This window comes from Periplaneta americana, chromosome 3 (genome assembly GCF_040183065.1).
Source record: "Periplaneta americana isolate PAMFEO1 chromosome 3, P.americana_PAMFEO1_priV1, whole genome shotgun sequence".
Taxonomy (NCBI): domain Eukaryota; kingdom Metazoa; phylum Arthropoda; class Insecta; order Blattodea; family Blattidae; genus Periplaneta; species Periplaneta americana.
Window position 1 is genome coordinate 170,934,711 of NC_091119.1, and position 26,217 is coordinate 170,960,927.

Below are 26,217 nucleotides of genomic sequence, written 5' to 3' on the forward strand. Positions count from 1 at the left end.
GGAGAAGAATTACTTGTGAATTATTTATGAAATTACCCTCTTAAATGTTGTTCTCAGTTAATATTGGCTTCGTGAGAGACATGTAGTACCTTCAGTCCCATTTCTATGTCGGCATTGTTTACTGATTGACTTTTAGTTAAATACTTCTATTCTGTGTTTCGTATTTCGAAAACTCCAGTTTCTTATTCACAGTCCATACGCCCACACTAACTTCGTCTTTAAACCACTCTCGAATTCTCCTTTTTGTTTGTGGTGTCACTACAGTTGATTGCCTTGACTTTTTTCTGAGTCCTAAACGACTTCATCCGTCTTATTTTTACATTTCATGGATGTCATTGGAGACACTTGCTACATTTCACCAATTCTACCAAGTGATTTCGCAATCATGATCATTGTTTCAATATTTTAACTTCTATGGTCTCTACAAGGCGTAAGTTAGACTTTTTCTTTTAAAATTGATTTTGTAAACAGAGTTGTGTTTCATAATGACTTGTAAATTGGAGGTCATTTAACGTGAACCCTATTATACGCAAAAAATTATTCCATGGTTTTGCAATACTATGACGTCACTCGCGGTGCCATGGAAATAGAAGCGTAAGTGGCTTTCCACATGGCGGATAGCGCTCTCTTCTCTATTTAATGAACCTCGATGTTTTTCACAAAATAAGCATAGAAATATTGGATGTATGGGTTATATAGGCTTACATACGTGAATATCATATAAAATGCACTAAAGTGTAGTATTAAATAAAATACACTGGTGGCTTGTGCAGCAAATGCTGCAAACTAAGTTCGTTAGACGTTCAAATAAAAATTTTTCAGATTTATTTTCAATGAAAGATACCAGACATCTTGAAAGTTATTTGCTTCCATAATAATGAATGGCTTTTTTATGCCAAATATTTTTTCTTGAACCTATCCACCTTCGGTTTTTGAGTTTCAATGCGAAAACGCAAGTAAATATGTCAGGACGATGAGTGGGTTTTTCATGTGGGAGTAAGGCAATATCTATTTCAGGTCATTGTGGATTGTAGGTGAAAGTTAAAGAAAGTCAGGTTTGCTATGCTTTCGAACAATAGACATAGCATCTTGGTATAGCCGCTGCATGTAAAGCTTGAAATGTAGAGGGTAAAATCATTTTATCCTGCTAAGAGATCTTGCTGAAATGATCGGGAGACTACAACATTTTCTAGGTATCTTATTTTATCAGTAAGTAATACCGTCTTTCCATAGGAACTGTAATTTCTGCGCTCTCTTGAGCCAATACTGAATCTATACCACACCGCCATTAAATATATGAAAAAGACCCAACCCTACTGATTAATAACTATAAAAATATTTGATTTTTAATAACAATATTATCTTACGCAAGTTTTGTAGTTTATATATTAACATGGTATTAACTATAATAATAATAATAATAATAATAATAATAATAATAATAATAATAATAATAATAATAATAATAATAATACATTTCTAATGGTAATGTTATCAAACCATCTCAAGTTTCGTAGATTTTAATATCCAATACACAGTTGTATTCAGAGAATTATACACCGCAGAATCAGACCTGTAAATTATTTTTAATGAGTCTTGAAGCTTTTAATAACCAATTGAATTTGAACTCTAAATATTTCAGCAATCCTGCAGGTCATAGCCTTCGTGTAATAGCCTATTGTTTATTGTAGTGTGTGTTTTGTTTTATTTTGAAATGAAATTAGTTCTCAAAACTGACGAAAGATGGATTTTGGAAAATAGGAAAATGATGTAGGAAAATTGGCATTTCACTGAAAAATATTATTTTTCTGAAAAACTTTAGGTTCCAAGCTTCAAAATGAGGGGCCATGTTGGCACGGAAATACATGTTGGGATCCCTATAGAATATATGAGATAAATTCCTTAGAAAGAATCCAGTATAGGGCAGCTAAATTTGTTAAAGGTAAAAGAGAAGATGGAAACGATACGATAAAAGAACTTAAATGGGAAACTTTGGAAAACAGACGTAGGAAAACTAGAATAACATCATTGTATAGAGCACATCTAGGTCAGAAAGCATGGGTAGACATAACGGCTCGATTAGAAAAGCCAACGTACGATCATGATTTTAAAATCAAATGTAGGAAACAGAAAACGGATGTAGGTAAATTCTCATTTTTAAATAGAACTATAAATGATTGGAATGACCTACCTGCAGCGGTCTTTGAGGACTGTCCTTCCTTAAGGAGTTTCAAGAATAATTTAAAAAGTTGTGTATTAAGTGCAAATTAAAATTAAGGTGACATTTAACATTTAATTTTTTAAGGTGACATATATTTATTTAGCCTGACGAGTTACTTCCTTGGTTTGAATTGTAAATTATTTAAAAATAGCGTGTAAGAGAGCCTTAGATTAGAAATGTTTAGCTTAAATGTAGTTCTGTTCATAAGTACAGTATGCATAAGGGTGTAATTATTTGACTTATTTGAACTGTTGTATCAGTGAAGCGAGGTGAGTCAGTGGAATTATGGTTTTACAGTGCAGTGAATAGTTCCGATCAGTGATAATTTATAGTGTCAATGAAATGTGTTCTATAGTGTCAGTGAAATGTGTTATAGTGTGTCAGTGAAATGTGTGCTAAAGTGTTAGTGAAATGCGTCATAGTGCCACTAGAGTGTGTGAGATGAGAATAAAGTGAAAGACTATTGAAACTTATGTAGGGCCTATACATAATTATGTAGGTTGTAATGTAAAATTAGATATTTTATTTATGTTTTATTATTATTGTGTTAAATTATATTGTGTATTCTTATTGCATTGTGTATAAAATTGTATTGTGTATTATATAATTGTATTGTGTATTGTAAATTTATTGTGTATTGCTAAAATCCGTTCAGAAGTTGTCCCTTAATTTCCATTACCAATTCAAATTATATATATATATATATATATATATATATATATATATATATATATATATAAGATATTATTTTATTGTACTATTACATTATTTCGAGTATAGAAGTTTCATGCAATCATTTCGATTTCTTTAAATCCCGTCTTTTTTTCAAGTCGTGAAAGTGACCTAACATATAGCCATGCAAGTTGCTTCAATACTAAGTCAATTTTTTTACTGACGAGAATAGTACAGTTATGTCTTCAGTTCTTTTCCATATCTAACCTGTAATACAACTTAGATTTTGTGTCAAGTCAACTAAATCTGTATGAAATAATTATTAGTCACTATTTCTTTTTAATTAGTTGTTTGGGCAACCAAACATAGCTTACAAGACAGAGTAAGCAACGCTTCTAGGTTTTAGGCTAAACAACATGGATGTCCCCTACGGTGACTGAATGGCCAGACCTTCCGTCTATTGCGCAGGCGGTCCGCGTTCGATTCCCGGCCAGGCCCGGGATTTTTCAACAGTAATCTCCCTCGAGTGGAATTTAATTGACTATTACACGATTTAAAGAATGAATGTAAAGGTTAGAAGAAATAAAAGTACCCTAGTACAATAAAATATTAATTGATTTATGCAAATACTAAATTATCTTGGAAATGTTTTATTGTATCATCTCTTCATTACAAATATTCCGCTAGATGGCAGTGGTGTATTATGATGAGCTGTTCTCTTATTACCAGTTGTGCCAACTATACAATCTTCATTGAACTCTATGGATAATTACTAATCAAGAAGCCTTTGTTAATTCAGTGTCATTTTTATTGAGACAACTGTATTAAATTTCAATCATCAATAATATATATCTCTGTGGCCGGGAAGAAAAAGGTCTTAGGTCAATATTTTGTGAAAGTGAGATTTTTATAGATTCTCTACAATCTGATAAAACGGCTAAAGTAAAATAAAACTCCTGACTGTTTTTATAGAGCTTTACCAAATGTCCTAAGTACTTTTTGAATCGAGCACACAGAATAAAGGACTTAAGAATATTTAATACTTTATTACTTACAAACCATCACATGTTTATCTTCCATGCTTCCCTGTTAAAAAGGTCTAACTTGTATTTTAGCTATTTTATCACATACTGATGCCCTTTCCTTTCAAAACTTTAAGCACCAGGTAAACAGTCCTATATTGTTTAAGACCTATTTTGAATTCCTAATAATTTACATTTTCCATTTATTTTGACATAAAAAAGTTCTTATGTTTAAGTGGTCCCTTCTTCTCAGTTTGGGTTCTAGTTTTAAAAGGGCTTAAGTGCAGCTATTTTTGGAAATAATCAAGAAAATTGTAAAATGAGCAACATTACCTATTTTAGAAGAAATATAAACAGATAATATGCAGAAAAAAACCTCTTAATTAAAAGAACTCTATAATTGACACCAATTTCAATCTTTCTACTGCTCTCTTGAAAAGTATACAATTTTTACTTAAGACCTTTTTCCTCCCGACCACAGATATATATATATATATATATTAAACAATCTCTGATACCTTACTATCCATAATCTCACACAGCACAAGCTATAATATAACCTAAATAATATAAACAAGATAAATTATAGAACAATGTTAATTAATGATGAAGAAATAAACATGAATCATTTTAAAGGGCACAATAATTATTGAAAGCACAATGTTGGCAAACCAAGAAACAAATGCTCGGGAGATGATTAAAAACAAACAAATGCTAGTGAGGCGAGAAAAACAAATGCTAGAGGGGTGATTAAAAATTGTAATATAAGCAGTCATGATTGGTTTAAACACGTCATTCCGTACCGTTTTATTGGTACAATAATCACAGCAATAAATAACATAAATAAAGTGAACGTAAAATTAATTCTAGTTATTAATAAATAAATGCAATAAACCTAGGACTATAAATAAAAATTATGCTATAAATAACTCCCTGCTATAAACAAAAGTAAAATGTCTTCCGCAACGGGATTCGAACCTTTAACCTTTTGATATGTCAGCATGAACGATAGCACAGAGCTATCGCAACAATAGTCGTTGAAAAATCCATAGTGACACTTACGGCAGACAAAGTCGCAATTGGGGTTTTTCTAGGGGTTCTCCCTTTTCCCACATCAGGCTTCTGCATCATTCCGTCAACATTTCTTAATTCCGTCATCATTACTATCATTTCCTTAACGCCGGCTGATGATGCACGGAGGGGGCTGGCCTAGAAACGAGTGGGGTTGCTTGCTCGAAACCTCACTGTAGTCAGCCGGTGTGGGTTTGGGAATGCGCCTAGCTTGAGGGTTACCGGTGGTGCAAATTATCGTAAAAGGTCGAAGTGCTGGGTCATAGTTCTTCTCTCGAAAATTCTATTACCGGTACATTTCATTCCATCCTCCTGGATTGTTGAGCTTGCATGTAAGTTGATAAACTCCGAATAAATCATATGTCAACACAAAGTCCAAGTAACTGAAATCCTATTCCCAAAATGATCGTAATGAAGGTTTCAGATCTCATAAATTATCACTTAATGTAAAATGCTATTAGATAAATGAACTGGAACAATTACTCAGACTGTTAAGAGCTACGAATAGATCTGTGTAGGAACTTACTACACCCTGCTGCCTTTAAATAGGCTTATTATATAGTGTGCAGACACATGTTGTAAGTCATCCAGGCACACAGTGATATAAATTCAAACCTCAAGGTAAGTATTAATGCCAAAGGTATGCACCGATAGCAATTACTTGACGATTATCTGCTACTGACTCCTGCCCACATAAATCACGAGAGACTCATCTGCATACCGTAGTGAGAATTAATTCTGCATGCACGCCACTGAACCCTTGTAGTCGACAAATGAATAGAGATAGCGGTGCTTTACACACTTCCTGTATCACCGACGCCACAGGAATCCGTCCGCCTATATCTGACCTATATTAATATCATTTCCCGCACCCGAAAGCAAATTGACTGTAACATAAACATGAATAGAACAGCAGGAGCGAGACCGTCTCATTCTAAATGTGTATAAGCATAAGCGGTTTTCAGTATATCTTACTTATGTGTTTACAGCATTTAGCTTTCTACATCTTTATTACACAACTTTTAACACTGTATCACTTCGGAATATGTATGGTAAGACTTTCCTGTGTTAAATTTCAACGTGCCTCGTTTACATGTTTCGACCTGTTTATGGGTCATCTTCAGAACTGGTCGTTGTTGGTCTTAGCGCCACTTGTTCTGTTTCATGTGAGGGTGTATTCCTGTGATATAGTGTAGGGTCAAAGAGTGTGTGTGTTTTGAAGGTGAGTTGTGTGTTAAGAATTTCGTTGGAATGTGTTTTTGTGTGTCTGTATAGTATTTCATATTGTTCTAGTGTGTTTAGTTTCTGGCTTTTTGATTGGATGTGTAGTATTTTCATGTCTGTGTTGATGTTTCTTTGGGTGTGGTTAGCATTTGTGATGTGTTCTGCATATGTGGAGATGTTTTGTAATTTTGTTATGGCTGTGATATGTTCTTTGTAACGTGTTTAAAACGATCTGCCTGTCTCCTATGTAGAAGTTGTTGCAGGTGTTACATTTGAATTTATATACGTCTGTGTGGTTGTATTTGTTTGTTTGTGTTGTTTGTGTGTTGAGATGTTTTTGTAGAGTGTTATTTGTTCTGTATGCGATGTTGCACTTTAATTTCTTGAATGAGGTTGTAATTTTGTGTGTGTTTTTGTTTTCGTATGTTAGTGTGATGTATTTTTTGTGTTCTTGTGTTTGTGTTGTAATCTTATGTTTTTTGTGATTATGTTTTATCTTACGTATTATGTTGTCTATTATGTTGGGGTTGTATCCGTTTTCTTGTGCTATGTATTTGATTGTGTTTAGTTCTACGTTGTAATCCTGTTTGTTCATTGGTATGTTGAGTAGTCTGTGTACCATTGTTCGGAATGCAGCTTGTTTGTGTTGTGTGGGGTGGTTGGATGTGTTGTGTATGTGTGTTGTTGTTGTTGTTATTGTTGTTGTTGTAGGTTTTCTGTATACTTTGAATGTGTGTTTGTTGTCTACTTTTGTTTTTGTGATGTCTAGAAAATTTATGGATTTGTTGTTTTCAATTTCTAATGTGTAGTGTAGCTTTGGGTGTATTTTGTTTATGTGTTGATGTAGGTTATGGATCTGTCTTTTGTTTCCTTTGTATAGTATTAGTATGTCATCTACGTATCTGTGCCAATATATGATGTCTGCGTGTTTGTTGTTGTCTTTGTATAGTATGTATGTCTGTTCTATGTGGTGTAAGAATATTTCTGCTAGTATGCTGGAAATGGGTGAACCCATGGGTAGGACTTCGGTTTGTGTGCAATATTTGTTATTGTGAGTGAAGTAGTTTTGTTTTGTGATGATGTCTTCAAAACACACACACTCTTTGACTCTATACTATACCACAGGAACACACCCTCACAGGAAACAGAACAAGTTGCGCCAAGACCAACAACGACCAGTTCTGAAGATGACCCATAAATAGGTCGAAACATGTACGTTAAAATTTAACACAGGAAAGTCTTACCACACATATTCCGATTTAGCTTTCATTTGAAAAGTGAAACTTTAAGAATTGAAAAGTTTTTCGAAAAAAAGAACAATAGTCAGAAAAATGCAAATTTGATATATTAAGCACAGGCCTCGTGGTTAGCGTATTGTAGCGGCCGTCTACTAAATTAGTTGTTAGGAGAAAAAACATCGTAGGCCTATGTTATAAGAGTGGAAATTTACAGTGGTTTTCATAAAAAAACATAATCCAAAGACTTTTCTTTTCTGAAAACAATCATTGTCGAACCAGGACGATGGTAGCATTAAAAATATCCCATTCATATAATCTTGAAACATTTATCCACACAATTTTTAACTGCAGTAGATTGGCAGTACTGCTTCTTACGTACGCGGCAAAAGCCAGCTCAGAGAAAAATAGTTTGGCACGTGAATTGTTGTATTAGTTATGGAGTCATCTTTAGGTGCAGAAGTAACCCCATGGAAGAAACGCAAGCAACGATAGGAGAAGAAACAGAATATAATAAAGAAAAAAGATTAAAGAAGAGGCACACTTCAGTCACAACAGGGAACATTTTTCTAAAAACAGTCATTGTCCACAGTTACCTACATTTATACATGTATTTCTATGAGGCAGTTTAACTTATAAATGAGCCGTTCAGAGCAGAAGTGGTTTAAGTAAAAAATGGGTAATGAAGGTTAAAGTAAACATTCTGTAAAATACAGCGCAAAGTAACAGTTAATATTCAATTTACTTAAACTATTAGTAGTCAGTGGATAGCACGAAGGACATTTAATTGCTACTTTGCGCTATGATTTGCAGAATTTTTACTTTAAATCTCATTACCCAATTTTGACTTACACCACTTCTGCTCTGAACAGCTCGAATTCACTTCAGTTTTCCCACGTTTCTACAACACCTTAAGAAATGGCATCAAGAATTTCATACTTGAAGTGTCAACAACACCCATGCTAGATAGTTTTTTGCTTCTTCTGAAAATTTATGTTTTTGGACTATGATTAAAAAAAAATCTTCAATTATTTTTTACTTAATTTATTTATTTTAAAGAACTGCACGCATTGTATTCTTCACCTGGCATAATTAGGAACATTAAATCCAGGCGTTTGAGATGGGCAGGGCATGTAGCACGTATGGACGAATCCAGAAATGCATATAGAGCGTTAGTTGGGAGGCCGGAGGGAAAAAGACCTGTAGGGAGGCCGAGACGTAGATGGGAAGATAATATTAAAATGGATTTGAGGGAGGTGGGATATGATGATAGAGAATGGATTAATCTTGCTCAGGATAGGGACCAAAGGCGGGCTTATGTGAGGGCGGCAATGAACCTCCGGGTTCCTTAAAAGCCAGTAAGTAAGTAAATATTTATTTTAAATGTGTGGTACAATAGAGATATGTTTCAATTATACAGAGTAATCACTCCATGTAAACTTTTATAATTTTAATGACATAACTTCTGATTATAAAATAGTTATATTACTGGTTGTTCTGTAAGGTTGTGAAACTTGAACTCTCACTTTGAAAGAGAGGAACTGAAGTTAAGGGTGTTTGAGAATAGAATACTTAGGAAAATTTTTGGGGCTAAGAGGGATGAAGGTACAGTAATATGGAGAAAGTTACACAACGCAAATCTGCACGCATTGTATTCTCCACCTGGCGAAATTAGGAACATAAAATCCAGACGTTTGAGATAGACAGGGCATGTAGAGCGTAGGCTACGGGCTATTTTATAATTGCATAAAGACTGTTAGTTGAGAGGCTGGAGGAAAAGATACCTTTGGTGAGGCCGAGACGTAGATGGGAGGATAATATCGAGATGGATTTGAGGAAGGTGGAACATGATGGTAGGGACTGGATTAATCTTGCTCAGGATAGGGACCGATGGCGGGCTTATGTGAGGTCGGCAATGAACCTCCGGGATCCTTAAAAGCCAGTAAGTAAGTAAGTAAGTATAACTTCTGAACCAATAATAGCAAACTGTTGCAATCTCTTCTGAATTACAGTGTTAAGGTTCGTTTTCCTCGGTGCGGCTATCGCGATGATCGTTCAACGATGATCGTGCAACGATAATCGTTGAGCACTATTTCTTTGTATTTCCTATGGAGCTGTTTTGTTTCGAGCGACTGCCGCTGGAGTCGTTAACGACGATCCTACGTCTTGAATAGTTGTTCAGGAAATGCTTGAATATAATCGTCAGTCGCTAACGTTTGTTGTGAGAAAGACGTGCATCATGGCTCCTTCGTTTTCTGATGCGGATGATGAAATTTTTCTCGAGGAAGTGGCGAATCATCCCTCACTGTGGCAGCTGTTACATGCGTCCTTACTTACTTAAAAATGGCTTTTAAGGAACCCGGAGGTTCATTGCCGCCCTCACATAAGCCCGCCAGCGGTCCCTATCCTGTGCAAGATTAATCCAGTCTCTATCATCATACCCCACCTCCCTCAAATCCATTCTAATATTATCCTCCCATCTACGGCTCGGCCTCCCTAAAAGTCTTTTTCCCTCCGGTCTCCCAACTAACACTCTATATGCATTTCTGGATTTGCCCATACGTGCCACATGCCCTGCCCATCTCAAACGTCTGGATTTAATGTTCCTAATTATGTCAGGTGAAGAATACAATGCGTGCAGTTCTGTGTTGTGTAACTTTCTCCATTCTCCTGTAACTTCATCCCGCTTAGCCCCAAATATTTTCCTAAGCACCTTACTCTCAAACACCCTTAACCTATATTCCTCTCTCAGAATGAGAGTCCAAGTTTCACAACCATACAGAACAACCGGTAATATAACTGTTTTATAAATTCTAACTTTCAGATTTTTGGACAGCAGATTGGATGATAAAAGCTTCTCAACCGAATAATAACACGCATTTCCCATATTTATTCTGCGTTTAATTTCCTCCCGAGTGTCATTTATATTTGTTACTGTTGCTCCCAGATATTTGAATTTTTCCACCTCTTCGAAGGATAAATCTCCAATTTTTATATTTCCATTTCGTACAATATTCTGGTCACGAGACATAATCATATACTTGCTTCAAGTAAAATTTCCGTGTTTTCCCTAATCGTTTGTGTATTTTGTCCTAACATATTCACGTCATCCGCATAGACAAGAAGCTGATGTAACCCGTTCAATTCCAAACCCTCTCTGTTATCCTGAGCTTTCCTAATGGTATATTCTAGAGCGAAGTTAAAAAGTAAAGGTGATAGTGCATCTCCCTGCTTTAGCCCGCAGTGAATTGGAAAATCATCAGATAGAAACTGACCTATACGGACTCTGCTATATGTTTCACTGAGACACATTTTAATTAATCGAACTAGTTTCTTGGGAATACCAAATTCAATAAGAATATCATATAATACTTCCCTCTTAACCGAGTCATATGCCTTTTTGAAATCTATGAATAACTGATGCACTGTACCCTTATACTCCCATTTTTGTCCTACAAGGATCAAAGGATGAAGGACAATATATGGGCTTAGTTTGGAAAATCAAGTTATTAATTAAGTTATTTAAATATTTGATACAGTCTCTTCATTTTTAGCTCTTTTCATTCCATACGTATGGAGAAGTATTTCGTCGTCTTCCATCTCCTCAATCAAAGACATTTAAGTAATCTTTTACGTCTACTCATTAAACTCATTCTGTTAAACACAACCTTCCTCTAGAACGATGCGATTGCAAATGAAAACACGCGACTAGTGAAAAATCAACAAATCGGAGACGCTCCGAACAAAATGGTAACCAACGATTATCGTTCAACGTTTCATCGTTCAACAATAATCGTTGAACGATCATCACGATAGTCTCACCGAGGAAAACGTACCTTAACTATGGGAGATTGCTCAGAGTAAATATGTTGAAAATGTCTTCCACCTCATCCATACACAACATACTGTACTCGTCGCACCATGTTCCATGACGTTCTCCAGAGTATATTGTCGTCAATGTTGCTAATTTAATTCCTAACGGCCTCACGGAGTTCAGCAAGTAACCGCGGTCTATTCTTGTCTACTTTGCTCAAATTGCGCACATCGAATTCTCTTAGACAAGCCCAAGCCCGTTGTGTTTGAATCAAGAAGTAATTTGTCTTCCAATACGTTTTCACAATAAAAACACTGCTGAATTGAGAACTGAATGTTAGTGTTATGACTGCAAAACCTAGAGATTGCGAACTAATTACTAATAGCCAACAATAATCATAACAGTCATGGATGGTAGGGGTACCAACATAGATTCTCCCAGAGCCACTGAGATTATTAAACTCAATTTCAAGTTTATACTAGCTTCCAGAGGGAAATTATAATTCATTAAAGTTGTAAAGGTATATGGATCGCTCTGTAGTAACTAGATACAATGTTATTCAAACTAGAATGGAGCATACAAGATACAATATATGAAAAAGAATATTGTACAGTGAAAGAATACTATAAAATAATACAATAGTAAGAAAGTACATAATAAAGAAAATAGAAAAAATGAAACAAAAATAAATAGCTCACAGAATTGGAGTAGACCTACTACACTTAATGCATAGTGTAGCTACGAATAAGTAATATGGTGACAATGTAAGGAATATGTACATTTATAAATTATTTCAGATATAAAGCTACTTTATTCTTATCTTTATGCACTTCCTTAGGATATTTCAAAATTCGTATATTATTATATGTTATACCTTTATTTGTTTGTTAATTTCGTGTATTATTCTTTACATTTTCCCAGTCGACCTTGGTAGCGTAGTCGGTATAGCGCTGACCTTCTGTGCTCGACGTCGCGGGTTCGATCTCGGTCCAGGTCGACAGCATTTAAGTATGCTTAAATGTGACAGGCTCATGTCAGTAGATTTACTGGCATTTAAAAGAATTTCTGCGCGACAAAATTCCGGCACACCGGCGACGGTGATGTAACCACGGCAGTTGCCAGCATCGTTAAATAAACCATATTTTTTTTTACATCGTCCTATATTATATATAATAAATATTCATTTCTTACAATGTGATACTGCAGACATAATGTTGTGTATTAAATGACTCTTGTCATTAGCTTTTAATGTCATTGTTGTAAATATTTCTTATCTAAAATATCATAGCATCTCCCTTTTTCCAATTATCCAAGCTTTTTAATAATTATATAAGCTTAATATCAGGATTATATTCAACATATCTTCACCAAAATGATGATTAGGTCATATCTATAATAATTAACAAAGTGGTGTTATCTTATTTAAAAATTGTACCTAGTGCTTGAATTTAGAACAATATTATCTAAAAAATATATATAGCAAACTGTCTTATGCAAAATAAAATTTAATTTTGAAATTTAAATTAAATAATTGAATAAGGGACAAACTAGAAATTTGTGACAATACTAAAGGATGCGAAAAACTGTCCACAGCTATGCAAGAAATAAAATATTTCTTCCAATGATTTAGATTCTGGAAAAGTCCCCAGAACATTTATAGCGTTCCATCATGGATTGGCACTACTAAAAAGTTACTTTAGCGGAGGAAAGCAGTAGAGTGAGAGTCACCGTTAAGTGCTGATAAATACTTGCCGATATCAGAAGTTAACAATTTCGCCTCGGAACACCATGGGCCCATAGATTCTACAGCGAAAACGACAAAATTATATCGATCCACAAGTTCGAGATACTTATTGCGTTTAATTGTCACAGCAGATGCAGCTGCCTATCCAGCGAGTTTGGAAGTTTTGGAAAAATAAGAAGAAGCAAAGGTGTTATAACAAGTGGCATCCCATAAAAGTGATTTCCTTTGAGGCATAGTGTTCAAGTTGAGTCATCTAGACGTTTGCCATCGGAACGATTTATATCATTAGGTTCTAGAATGGTAGGAAAACCAGCGGAAATTAGGGCCCTTTTAGTGATGTTGATTATGACACGTCTGGAAAATCGCCGCATTTTTAGTGGCTAATTGTTTGCATGTTTACAACGTACAGAGCCTATAATTAAGAATACATTATCCATGAACTGGTCATCCTTCTGGTTTCATTGGGAAGAGCCGAAATCGCGTTTAATATTCAAACAGGTCCCTGATTAGGGAGCGGCGATCTCATTAATACTCGGTGTTGGCCCCCACCACAATGACTGCAATTTCCTGAACGCTACCAGCAGTCTGTGTAACCAGCCTCCATGTTGATCTTCTATCATTATGCAGCCTGTTAGTAAAATTCTACGCACTTCTCGGATACAAGACTTATCCATCTCTACGCCTATCTTGCAACAGTTGGACAAATGTCTGAACACAGTTCCGTGGGATGGAACATGGCACAGGCGAGATGAAATCGTCTTACTCACGTCGTTCGCTTATGGTATATCTTTGAATTGTACACATTCCATGTCTAGACTTCAGACACTCGAGCGAAGAAGGACAGAATATATTGTTCAATAAATTTCCCTTGGCACACAGTTCCAGCATTCTCTATATTATACTACTAGCCGTACCCGTGCGCTCCGCTGCACCCGTTAGAAATAAATATAAAGTAATTATATAATTAAAATAGGACATTTGATCCAGGGAACATTCGTGTTTGATAGAAGGATAAATCGTTTATTATGTTAATTAATTTAAATTTAATTAAAAAATTAAAATGCGATCATTTTGATCCAGAGACCACTCATTTGGTCATAAAAATTAGTTTAGGAAATACAGGAAACGAATATACAGAATAGCCTATCAAGTTTTCTGTGCATAAGAATCTATTTTAATCTTACCTGTCCTCGATTCACTCAGAAGTTACTGTGATAACATTATAGCATTATGTCCATCTAGAGAAGCTACACTTTCCAATGGTGAATTAATAATTAATTATACAAATCGGTTAATTTAGCTTCCGATATTACTTCATAGAAACGCGGAAACATTCTTTTTAGGCTATCTTTCATAGCTTTCGATTGTTGCTGTCCAAGGCCCCTTATAGACGAAGTCATTTGTTTTTTAATTCATTACACGGCCTTAGATGGCAGTTATTTTAATTTTAAAACTCATTTATCTCATTAAAAATCAGTCCTATCAAAATGTTTCAAAGAATAAAACTTATCGGCAATCATTTTTAAAGAAATTTTTGTTATGTAACATTTTTCATAAAAATCAATAATAAGCGAGATATTTTGATTTATTTAATTCAGGCCCCCTTATAACCCCCTTTTAAATAATGTATTTTGAATGCCATATAGCCTGTAATCTAAGTTACAACGAACTTAATTTATATTCCAATTTTCATCGAAATCCGTTCAGCCATTATCGCGTGAAAAGGTAAGAGCATACAGACACACATACAAACAAAAATTTCAAAAAAGCGATTTTCGGTTTCAGGGTGGTTAATTATATATGTTAGGACCAATTATTTTTGGAAAATCGAAAATTACCAGAAAAATTTCGGCTACAGATTTATTATTAGTATAGATTACTTCTCTGTGTTGCTACTAAAATTGTCCATATTTAAATGCACGTTTTCGATACAAGATGATGGCGATTATGAATATCTATAAAATTACAATGCAAATTCCTGTTCTTATGTTCGTCAAATAAAATAATTTGCTAAGCTGTTGAATAAATTGTGATAAGTTAGAAATGGCAAGGAAAGAATAATAAAACTAATGTGCAAAATGATCATATTAGTCATTTATGCAACAAGTGGATAATCTTGATGATTATGGCATGAGTGAATGTTTGTCGCAAGAATCACGAGTATCATAATAAGATTATCCACGAGTTAGATACAACACTTTATGGTATCTTAGCATTGTAAATTATAGGAAATAAATAGCTAAATATATTAGAAACTCTAGTTATAGGTTAGAAATAAATTCGGCATCCGTAGCTGATAAAGTCTTTATACAGAATGTTAAAAATAAAGTTTACAACGTTTCAGGGATGATAGAGGGGTAAAAACAAACATCTCTTTTAAGTGACAGAACTTTAGCAGATGAGCCGTTTTGCCGCTAGATGGCCTGAAGGATAGATGACTTGACTTTTGTCACAACACACACTGGTTAGTTCTGTTTGTGCACGACCATCTTGTAAGGCCTTCTCTGTTGCCTAACACTCTCCGTGGTGGTAATTATTTTGTTTTTCTACGCGACGTCCTACCAGAACTTTTAGAAAATATCTCATTGAACATCAGAGAACGAATATGTTTCAGCATGACGGTGCTCCTCCACATTTTGATCGTCGTGTCAGGAACCACCTAAATGCTACATTCCCCGATCCTTTGATTGGCAGGGGTGGGCCGGTACAGTGGCCACCTCGATCACCGGACCTAACCCCACTGGATTTCTTTTTGTGGGGAGACCTGAAGCATTTTGTGTATGAGACGCCGATCGATAAGACAGAAGACTTAGTTGCTCGCGTTGTTGAAGCTGCACATGTTATTAGAGACAATATTGGCCATTTTTAGCGTTGCAGACATTCCATAGTACGAAGGTACCAGTTGTGCAATGCCTTCAATGAACGGCAGTTTAAACACCACCTTTAAAATGACAATTGGTCTTGTTCTTTATGGATTATACTTACACTTACGTACATAATAAACGGCGCATCTACCAAGGATTTGCCACTTACAAAAAATACTTGTTTTTACCTCCTCTGTTATCCCTGAAACGTTGTAAACGTTATTTTTAACACCCTGTATGTTCGTATCGATTAGTTGCGCCTGACATTAAATAAAGAGAAATGGATGACCTTGCAGGTATTACAAATTCTAGTTACACCTTAGGCATCAAGTTTTATGTTACAGATGTTCCTTAATTTTGTTAATATAGTTTCCCTGAACCACAGAATTGTTCTATGTGATATTACAAAAGTGATACAAAATTGTTAAAGATTCGAAATAAATGATACGTTACTTTCTGTCCTATCCAAGCGTTCCGGTATTACGACATAGCAAATACGTCATTGCTATTATTGGCACGCGTGCCATAATAAGCCGATTACACACGATATTGGATGTAGTAACAACTTCTTCATAATGTTAGGATGGCATAAAATACTTTTTTCTAAACCAGCATTATAAACAGTTTTTGTAGTTAGTTAAAATTGTATACAATATGCCACATTATTGTTCCAGTGCCTCAAAATATTACCACACCCACTAAAATGCAATGATTCCTATTATGACGGTATAACTTGTGCCATAAAATTAATATTACGTAACGATTTTCCGTGCAATAATATTTAATACATCACTGTTGTCATAGAAACCCATTCTTCATAGTCCCTGATATCAAACTACACATTATTACAAATTTGATATGTTATACTTACTTACTTACTTACTGGCTTTTAAGGAACCCGGAGGTTAATTGCCGCCCTCACATAAGCCCGCCATTGGTCCCTATCCTGAGCAAGATTAATCCATTCTCTATCATCATATCCCACCTCCCTCAAATCCATTTTAATGTTATCCTCCCATCTGCGTCTCGGCCTTCCCAAAGGTCTTTTTGCCTCCGGCCTCCCAATTAACACTCTATATGCATTTCTGGATTCGCCCATACGTGCTACATGCCCTGCACATCTCAAACGTCTGGATTTAATGTTCCTAATTATGTCAGGTGAAGAATACAATGCGTGAAGTTCTGTGTTGTGTAACTTTCTCCATTCTCCAGTAACTTCATCCCTCTTAGCCCCAAATATTTTCCTAAGCACCTTATTCTCAAACACCCTTAACCTATATTCCTCTCTCAAAGTGAGAGTCCAAGTTTCACAACCATAAAAACAACCGGTAGTATAACTGTTTTATAAATTCTAACTTTCAGATTTTTTGACGGCAGACTGGATGATAAAAGCTTCTCAACCGCATAACAGGCATTTCCCATATTTATTCTATGTTTAATTTCCTCCCGAATATCATTTATATTTGTTACTGTTGCTCCCAGATATTTGAACTTCTCCACCTCTTCAAAAGATAAATTTCCAATTTTTATGTTAACATTTCATACAATATTGTGGTCACGAGACATAATCATACACTTTGTCTTTTCGGGATTTACTTCCAAACCTATCTCTTTACTTGCTTCCAGTAAAATTCCCGTGTTTTCCCTAATTGTTTGTGGATTTTCTCCTAACATATTCACGTCATCCGCAATTTGATATGTTATGCCTTTATTAATTTTTTTATAATGCTCTAGTACGGTACAGAAATAGTATATTATACAACAAGCCTATAATGGCGTAATTAAGATACAGACATATTCATGAAACGAGCGTAAGCATTCGACTGTTTTTGTTCGACAATAATTAAATGTCTAAGTTTGAATTTTTACAAATATCTTACCTTATTACTTTAGTGATAAAGAAATGGTGAACTTGTGTGTATTTTCAGCATGTTCTCAAATATTGCAACAGATGTCATGAGTGTGAGCGCCTTCTCAGCATGTTCCCGAGTAGTGCAACAGATGGCAGGCGTGTACGCCGTATTTATTGTTTTTTTGCAGAGCTGTTTTTGGAGACTTTAGCCTCAAAGCAACACATTAAAACACAGGAAATTAACTCAGTTTATTAGAATATTAAAATTAACATGAACACAATTTATTTTATTTTCAATACACGCTGTTGATTGTGCAGTTTGTGAAATTTATCTGGGGAATGGCTCTCAGTGGAATGTTTGAAGTTGAGTTAATGTTCATTTGAGTGATTCGATCAATGTCATTTTCAAAACTCGCGTCTGCCATTTTGGATTGGTACTCTCAAGGCTTGCGATATGTTGCGCGTACAATATTCATCAATATCCTATATGCTTAGTTGGAAATCGATAGTTGCAATAACATAATGAATAGCAGTACTTTAATGTATGTCATTAAGATGCAGTTACGTCACATGTAATGAGCGTATTATAGTGTGGTCGAGCAAAAACGTATGAAACACATTTATAATGTTATTTCAGTTATTTCACTCGTCAATATTAGGAAATTCGTTGCGAAAGTTCCCTAAACATTGATTCGCGCCATAAAGTATAACCACAGTCTAGTATATACAGTCATGAAGCTTGAGTTTATGAGAGTACTAGGAACAATAGACTGTGGATGTACTATTTCGCATTGTCGGTAATGAGGCTATAGTAGCGATCCTAGTGGTTAACAACTATCTATGGATGTATATTTACTACGTATTGAGCTTCGTGACCAGACTGTGGTATAACGTTATGAGTTTCTGAATTGACTTAAGTTGCAACACTTGCTGCCAAGCTGACAATATCTAACAGATATTTCGTTATGTTCTTTCATTAATAACTGAAAAAAGTAAGGACTTTCAGACATATGTTTATATTCACTTTTTTTCTTGTTTTGTTGTGAGGAACATGCCCCCAAAGTTTATCGAAGTATTTCTGAAACACCCTGTATATTAACGCTGTAAAGCAGAACCTCGCTAATCTTATTAGATTAGGTAATTTTCTTATTATCCAAATTTATATTTCCTGATGCTTTTCTTTACGTTTGTGTACTTTTTAAATGTTGTATATTAATTTTATTGTAATTTTAGCATCCCGTAGTGCTTGTTAAACACTCTTTTGTTTAATTATTTATGTAATCTCTTCAAAGCCATTTATAAAAATTGGGATACGATCCTCATTGGACGTTTAAAAATAATGCAGGCTTACCTAACTGCAGCAGATCGTAACTTGTTCTCTCAAGGACCAGGGATAAAGTGCTGTTGTTTCCACAACAGGGAACATGTTTTTGTAATTAATTTTGTTCTATCTAAAACAGTAACCTAAAAGTTAAGGATGAATTTGCTTCACGAATTTTGTACTGAACTCTTGAATTATTAAGTGATTTAATTCCTAGTTTCATGTAGTGGTTATATGTAAAGGAACGGATGAAAACTAGCAATTCAAATTACATATGCTTGAATTGCTTAGTGTAAGTGAATAAATTAACACACTACTAGAAGTACATGTTAAGTAGTGGTACTCTATAGCACTAGAGATATTACACATCTGAAAAATTTAAACGCAAAGGTGCTGTGTTAGCCATTACTTCTGTCTTTTACAGCACACGAGAGGATAGTTTGAAATTTAAAAAACAGTTTGTGTGTGTGTGTTGTATTCAAAGAGAATTATAATCATATCGCAACTTCTAAAAATGTTTTTAGTGTTTAATCGTACTCTTTTGGGATTATTTTTCATGTTGTTTTCAATTACAGAGAGAGGGGAAAACAAAGACTGATAATCAAGGAGAATGCCACGCTAACAGAAAGAAAAGGGTAATAGAAGAGAACGAGAGAAAGGTTAAGATTAATGCAGAAAATCTATGACGTCATTCGTAACCGAACCCGCGACCTTCTGGCTAGCAGCGTTACACCTTAATCACGACCCTACCTTACGCCCAGAAAATTAAAGTGTTGTATTGTAAATTTTCCTTTCTCTCCACAGAGCAGTTTGAAAGAAGCTTGTTCTAAATTCCTTCAAAATTTAGGCTAACTATACTGCTTAGTTGTGCACTGAAAGAGACTCGAATATCCCACAAAAATAAGGAGATCGTAAAGGATTTGATCGAATCAATGTGGTACTTAAGAAAGAGTGCGGCAAAACATCGTCCCTAATTTAAAGTTTAAATAAAAAACAGATGTATAAAAATATGGAAACTATATTAATATGAATGATATCTTAACAGTGGGAATTTTTCATTTTTTGTATAATGTGTCTCTCAAGTAGTGTCCTTCACTAGTTGAATACGACTTCGGAAATTCTGAATCACTCTAACTAGCATTTCTTCAGGAATAAGACCAATTTCTTCCTGTATTGCATTTCTTAGGTCTGGCAAATTCCTCGGCCGATGTTTGAACACCTCTGCCTTAAGTTGCCCCCATAGAAAAAAATTGCAGGGTGCAATGTCTGGTGATCGTGCTGGCCAGGGGACGTCGCCACGCGAAGAAATTAAGCGTACGGGAAACACCTGAGCAGCGACAACGGAATTACCACTTACCAGAAACGATACCAGAGCGTAAGCACGTTCTTCACCCGTCCACGGCATAGTTGGAATTCGTTACAGATTACAATTTGCAATAATTGAATGCCAATTCCGTGTATTCAATGTCCTATTCAATTCTTGTTGTTTTGCGCATGACATTTGATATCGCTATGACAACGCATGGAAACCTAAATTTCCCACTGTTAGATACAATTCATATTAATACAGTTTCCTTATTTTGATCCATCTGTTTTTTATTTAAACTTAAAATTGGGGAGGATGTTTTGCCGCACCCTTTACTACAATGGCAGCAGTGCTTTATCTCAATCATGATAATTGAAAAACACAATTGGATTCACTTTTAATATTACGAGTTCCCTTGATATTTTACTAGCAAAGGCTCGCGTACTGAAGTGTGTTTCATTTTAATTTCACTAGGCTAAGTCTCTTTTGTTTCGTAGGTTCCTGTGTTCTTCATTGTAGGAAGATTTCTCGCATTAGGGTTCCGCGCCCTCACACAGAAGTAGAGCACACCTGTATGTAGAACAGCTAAACAAACACAACAGTCTAATCCATTGTTTGCCATTTCCAGAGCTAGAGTCAGCTTAATTCTCCAAGGCCTCCCTCACCTGGTCTCGTATGCAAGTGCAGCTCGTCCGGGCTCCATAAACGTAAATAATCAAACAACTTAAACTCACATTGTACAAAAATTGCTTTCCTACTTCCAGCAAAAAATTGTCGGTGTTTACGTACGTATCTTACGTAGTTAATTGTTTTCTTTTGTGTAACGTTTAATAATTTATGGTGACATATTGCAGCTCTGAAAGAAAGGAAATGGAACGAAACGTTTAATGAGTTTTATTTATCAGTGAGTTTTACACAATGAATTTCACGGAAAGATCTACCACAATGCTATGCTATTATTAGGGTCCAGAGGTCTGCATCAGACGTTTTCGCTCGAGCGCCAAGTAGTTCATAGTAGAGTTGGGCAACACGATTCTTTTTCAGAAGTCGATTCTAACGATTCAATCATACATTACGAATCGATTCTAACGATTCGTTCACGATTCTTCTCAGTCTGCGATTCCAACTATTCTTTTGAATCGTCAACGAGTTCACCATTCTTCCTACTCTGCGATTCCAACGATTCGTCAACGAACGACTTACAGGACACTTTCCTTTGCAAACCACGCGTAGAACAAAAACGTTCTACATCTCCCGCATAGATGGCATAAGAGGCGAGACATTGGATTCTCTCTTACTCATTGGCTGAAACCATTCAGCATGACCTCCATTAGTCTACAAAATTACCCAAGATAATGTTTCTGAATTATAATTTATCAAGTGAACCTTATTACGAAGTACATTTTTTGCATTACATCTCTATTTAACTATGCAAATTTCAGGTTTGTGTTCATTATTTTCCATACTTAACAAATGCAGTATTTTGATTTCACTCTCGCTCGGGATTATTCGGTACGGTTCGGAAATGTCCGTTGACAGGTCACATCAAACAAGTAAATAGAATCGTGGGTTACGATACCATGTCAATTCGTTACTATTCTTTTGAACGACGATTCGTTACGATTCTTTTGAACGACGATTCGTTGATACCACGAATCGATTCTTGCAATTCTTTATTACTAATCGTTCGAATGAACCATTCGTTCACGAATCGACCCAACTCTAGTTCATAGCATAATCCGATAGGTAGCGCACATGCATGATGGGTAAAATTGTCGCGAGCGATAAATCCTCGAACGGTATAAGCCGAGCGTTAGGCATTCGTTCTTGTTACAGTGATGAACTGTGTAGTAACATCATAGATGTTAATCATTTCAAAATTTTGCAGTGTTTAACTAACCTCTCCATAGTACAACTACAAAACTTGCTTTAAAATGTAATATAAATGTTGTAGGTAAATGTTCCCCTCCTCCCACAGGAGTTATTTTGTTTTTGGCACATCTGATAGATGTTATTGGATGTAAATGTAATTATTATAAACGGAGAACACAATCACTGTAATGCAAGAACCTTATCTAGTTTTCTAGTAATAATAATAATCTCTAATAATTATTGTATCAATCTTTGCGTCTGTAACAGTTGTGCAGCATGATTATTCGTTTTATTATATTTTCTGTGACGTTATCTCTGTACTAATATTGTTATTAATCTACTGCAATATCAATAATATTTTGTAAAACGTTTCTACATTGTCGCAGTATATAGGCGGAACACAATGTGTGGACCTATCATATTATATATGTGGTAAATCAAATATTGAATAATTATTAATTAGCAATAATAACAGTATATCGAAGTTTTTCATACTATTTCATTTATAACTTCATGTTCCTGTTTTGGTACGTTCCATTAGACTGTTCCATTAACGTTTGTCATAAACGCAGAAAATAAAGCCTTATTTTTACCGTGTGGGCAAAACATATGTGTATCTTATCTGTCGTCTTCCATACAAGATAAGACATGTCGGTGAGATGACCTTGTACTGTGCTTCTATTTATTACGAGCGTATCACGACCGATCTCACCTCACTCGAGGGTGCGACATTCGACCGAGTTCAAGCGAGCGATTTAACTCCAATGCAGCACTCTGTTAGGGACCGTAATTTGTCCCAGTGCGTTCAGAATTAAGGTTAGGTGTTTATCGACTATATTGACCTGACGTCATATTTGACGCGTGCCACAACATCTGGTTTGTGGTGACGTTGACGTTCTCTTCATGATTCAAAACTAGACCTCATAGACTCTTTACATAGTGACTATTACACTTTTTCTACGTCGTACTACTTTTCACCAAAAACGGTACGAAAGGACGTCTTTCAACCAATCATGGTTGCGTATCGCACAATTTTATCGCTTCCCTATCATTTGTTTCATTTTATCGCTTTCCTAGCATTTGTTTGTTTTTATCACTACCCTAGCATTTGTTTCTTTGTTTGCCAACATTTCAAACTGAAAATTCTTTATGGTACTATAAAACATGCTTTCGACGTAATTTGTTTCCCGAATGGATAGTCAACTGAAAATGAAGGCTCCGTTCAAACGTTTTATGAAGCTGACATTAGTGAAATAGAATTTCAGTAAGTCAGTTAATATTTTATTGTCTAAGAAGAGCTACATTATTTCTTCTAATCGTGTAATAGTCAATTAAATCCCACTCGAGTTTTGATTTTCTCTAGATAAATCAAAACCTCTAGTGAGATTACTGTTGATAAAAAAAAACCGATATACTACGATGTTGTTTCCTACAATTTAAATTATTTGTTCATTTATATTTACAGGCAGAGTTAAGAGCTTAAGGCCTTCCTTTCCACTCAACCAGCATAAAAATGCATAGAAAATATAAATAAAAGCAACACACAAGACAATGGAATAATAATAATAATAATAATAATAATAGTAGTAATTTTTATTGGGTTATTTTACGACGCTGTATCAACATCTAGGTTATTTAGCGTCTGAATGAAATGAAGGTCATAATGCCTGTGAAATGAGTCCGGGGTCCAACACCGAAAGGTAGCCAGCAAAGAATAGTGATAATAGCAAAATATAGATGTGTTTAGTTACATGTAATTCCAAGAGTTAAAGAATTAAAATTTAGTGTTAAATAAGACAATATTTGTATCAAAGAAATGATGTTTCACAATGAAGGACAATTGATATATTAAATGGAAAAACAGTTTCAATTGTTAAAAAATTATGGTGTGCAATTTTGAAAACGTCAAAATGGACTTTGGTGAGCTGCGTGGCATTTTACCATTCCAGTCTATCACAACAATATGTATAGGCATGGCCGTGTGCCATTATCCTTGGCGTATAGAGAAGTTCTTCTTTCGAGAAGTTATCATGGCGTAGGTTACATGAGAGGAGAAATCTGCACTCACTTTCTCTCTTATATCGTATTATGCACACTTCATCCCCCTATTATTTATTCGCTCGTTTTCATATTCTCTCTCGCTATCATAGTATTAATACTCGATCACAACGCGATAACACGCTAGAAATTCCACTTCACACATCATCTCTGTATTCCTCATCTTTCACTGTTGCTACCTCTCGTCACTGGAACTCTCTGCCGCCTGAAGTCAAGGGCTGCCGAACATTGAAATCTTTCAAATCCAAGTTAGAAAATTATCTTATGACGAGTTGCCAAACAAACTTACTATTATGACAAGTGTTGTATTGCATGTTTCCACATATTCACATTTTTTATGTTTATATTTTTTGTTTTCATATTTTCCGATAATGGTATATCTATAATGTGATAAGTTGAGCTATATATAATCATAATTTTCCTTACTGTGTGTACTTAAAAATATTATATTCATTGTGTGCTTTGTACTATATTTTATTACTATTATTATTATTATTATTATTATTATTATTATTATTATTATCAATAATTGTCTTATTTTTTATACTTTGTATGTCTCATTTATTTTGCCCTGCTGTTCACATTTTATTATGCTTTTTTCTTTCTTTCTGTATATTATATATTATGTCTGATTTATACTTTCTTGTTGTTTACATTTTATTATTATTATTATCTTATTCAGTTTTGTGTGTAAAATTGTAGTGTACTTTGTAAATTTGTAGTGTTTTTTGTAACGCAGTTTTACTCCTGGTTGAGTGTTAGAGAAGGCCGTATAGCCTTAACTCTGCCAAGTTAAATAAATCATTATTATTATTATTATTATTATTATTATTATTATTATTATTATTATTATTATAGATGGTCATGGTCCATATCATTTACGTTGGCATCAAATGCATATATGGATAAGTAGCTTCCTCTGGCGGCGGAAGAAGGGGTTACTTGTTTCCAAATCGACTGTACGGCATCGGGAAGGATTATTTCTCGTGAGGATGAACATCATCTCAAAGAATTATCCAAGATATTACATTTTTCGATAGACACGTTACTTATGAAAAACTCTGTATTTTAAAGAAATGAACCTTACTTCAAGTACCAGCTTGAAATGAAATTATTAGGTACTCGTTTTAGAATAAATTAATAATTATAGGCATTTAGAAGTGTGAATTAAATTTTTTAACCCCCTGTAGATAGAGAGAAGTCTACTCTTGTATAACAATGTCGTTACTGAGACAATGTGATTAGAATGGTAGCAAGCGAACGGTTTCGAATGTGGTTTCCAGATTCCTTGTTAAACTGTGAGGTTTTCCATGCCAAGGACTCCGTCCGGGGAAGAGGAAGTGAAGCGTTAAGCTAGCAGAAGTAAGCCCGCTGCACTTGCTGAGAAGAGCTGCGTTATGCATACAAGGCTGATTCGCGTTTCCTAAGTGCTCTCCTTGAGGTTACGAGTAATCTTACTTAAACGAACCGACTTAAATGAACCACTCGTTCTTGCAGCTTATATCACCTCGGGAAAAGCTTCAAAGTTTTCTAGTCCGTCTGCTTGTACAATTTACACAGTTTTTTTTCCTTCTTTATATGACATTATTTTAGGCTTAAGTAAGTCTTTCAACTTGAGTTTTAATTAAGAATGAAAACAGATTGCCCTACGTCATTATGTTCAGTATAACGCTATGTTGAAAAGGTAACTTACTTGTACAAAAGTTAAAGAATACAGCAGTGGTGCCTTGCAGATTTTAAAATGTGGTGATACTACATACAAAACTGACCGATCTTCGCTACATACGCACTTGAGAATTCATTTTATTGTAATTTACATTATTTTAATAATATTTTGAATTATTGTTTACAGATCTATATTATATTTATGTGAGTTTATTATCTTTACATCAAATATTCATTATATGAGGTCTCGCCAACCTCATTGAATATTGACACGAC

The 26,217-nt window shown here is 34.9% G+C and overlaps 1 protein-coding gene across 1 annotated transcript in view; it reads right to left on the bottom strand.

Annotated features, from left to right (window-relative positions):
* Positions 1 to 26,217, bottom strand: part of LOC138697072 (KH domain-containing, RNA-binding, signal transduction-associated protein 2-like) — a 619,870-nt gene that overhangs the window by 499,738 nt on the left and 93,915 nt on the right. The gene's annotated exons all lie outside the window — the stretch shown is intronic.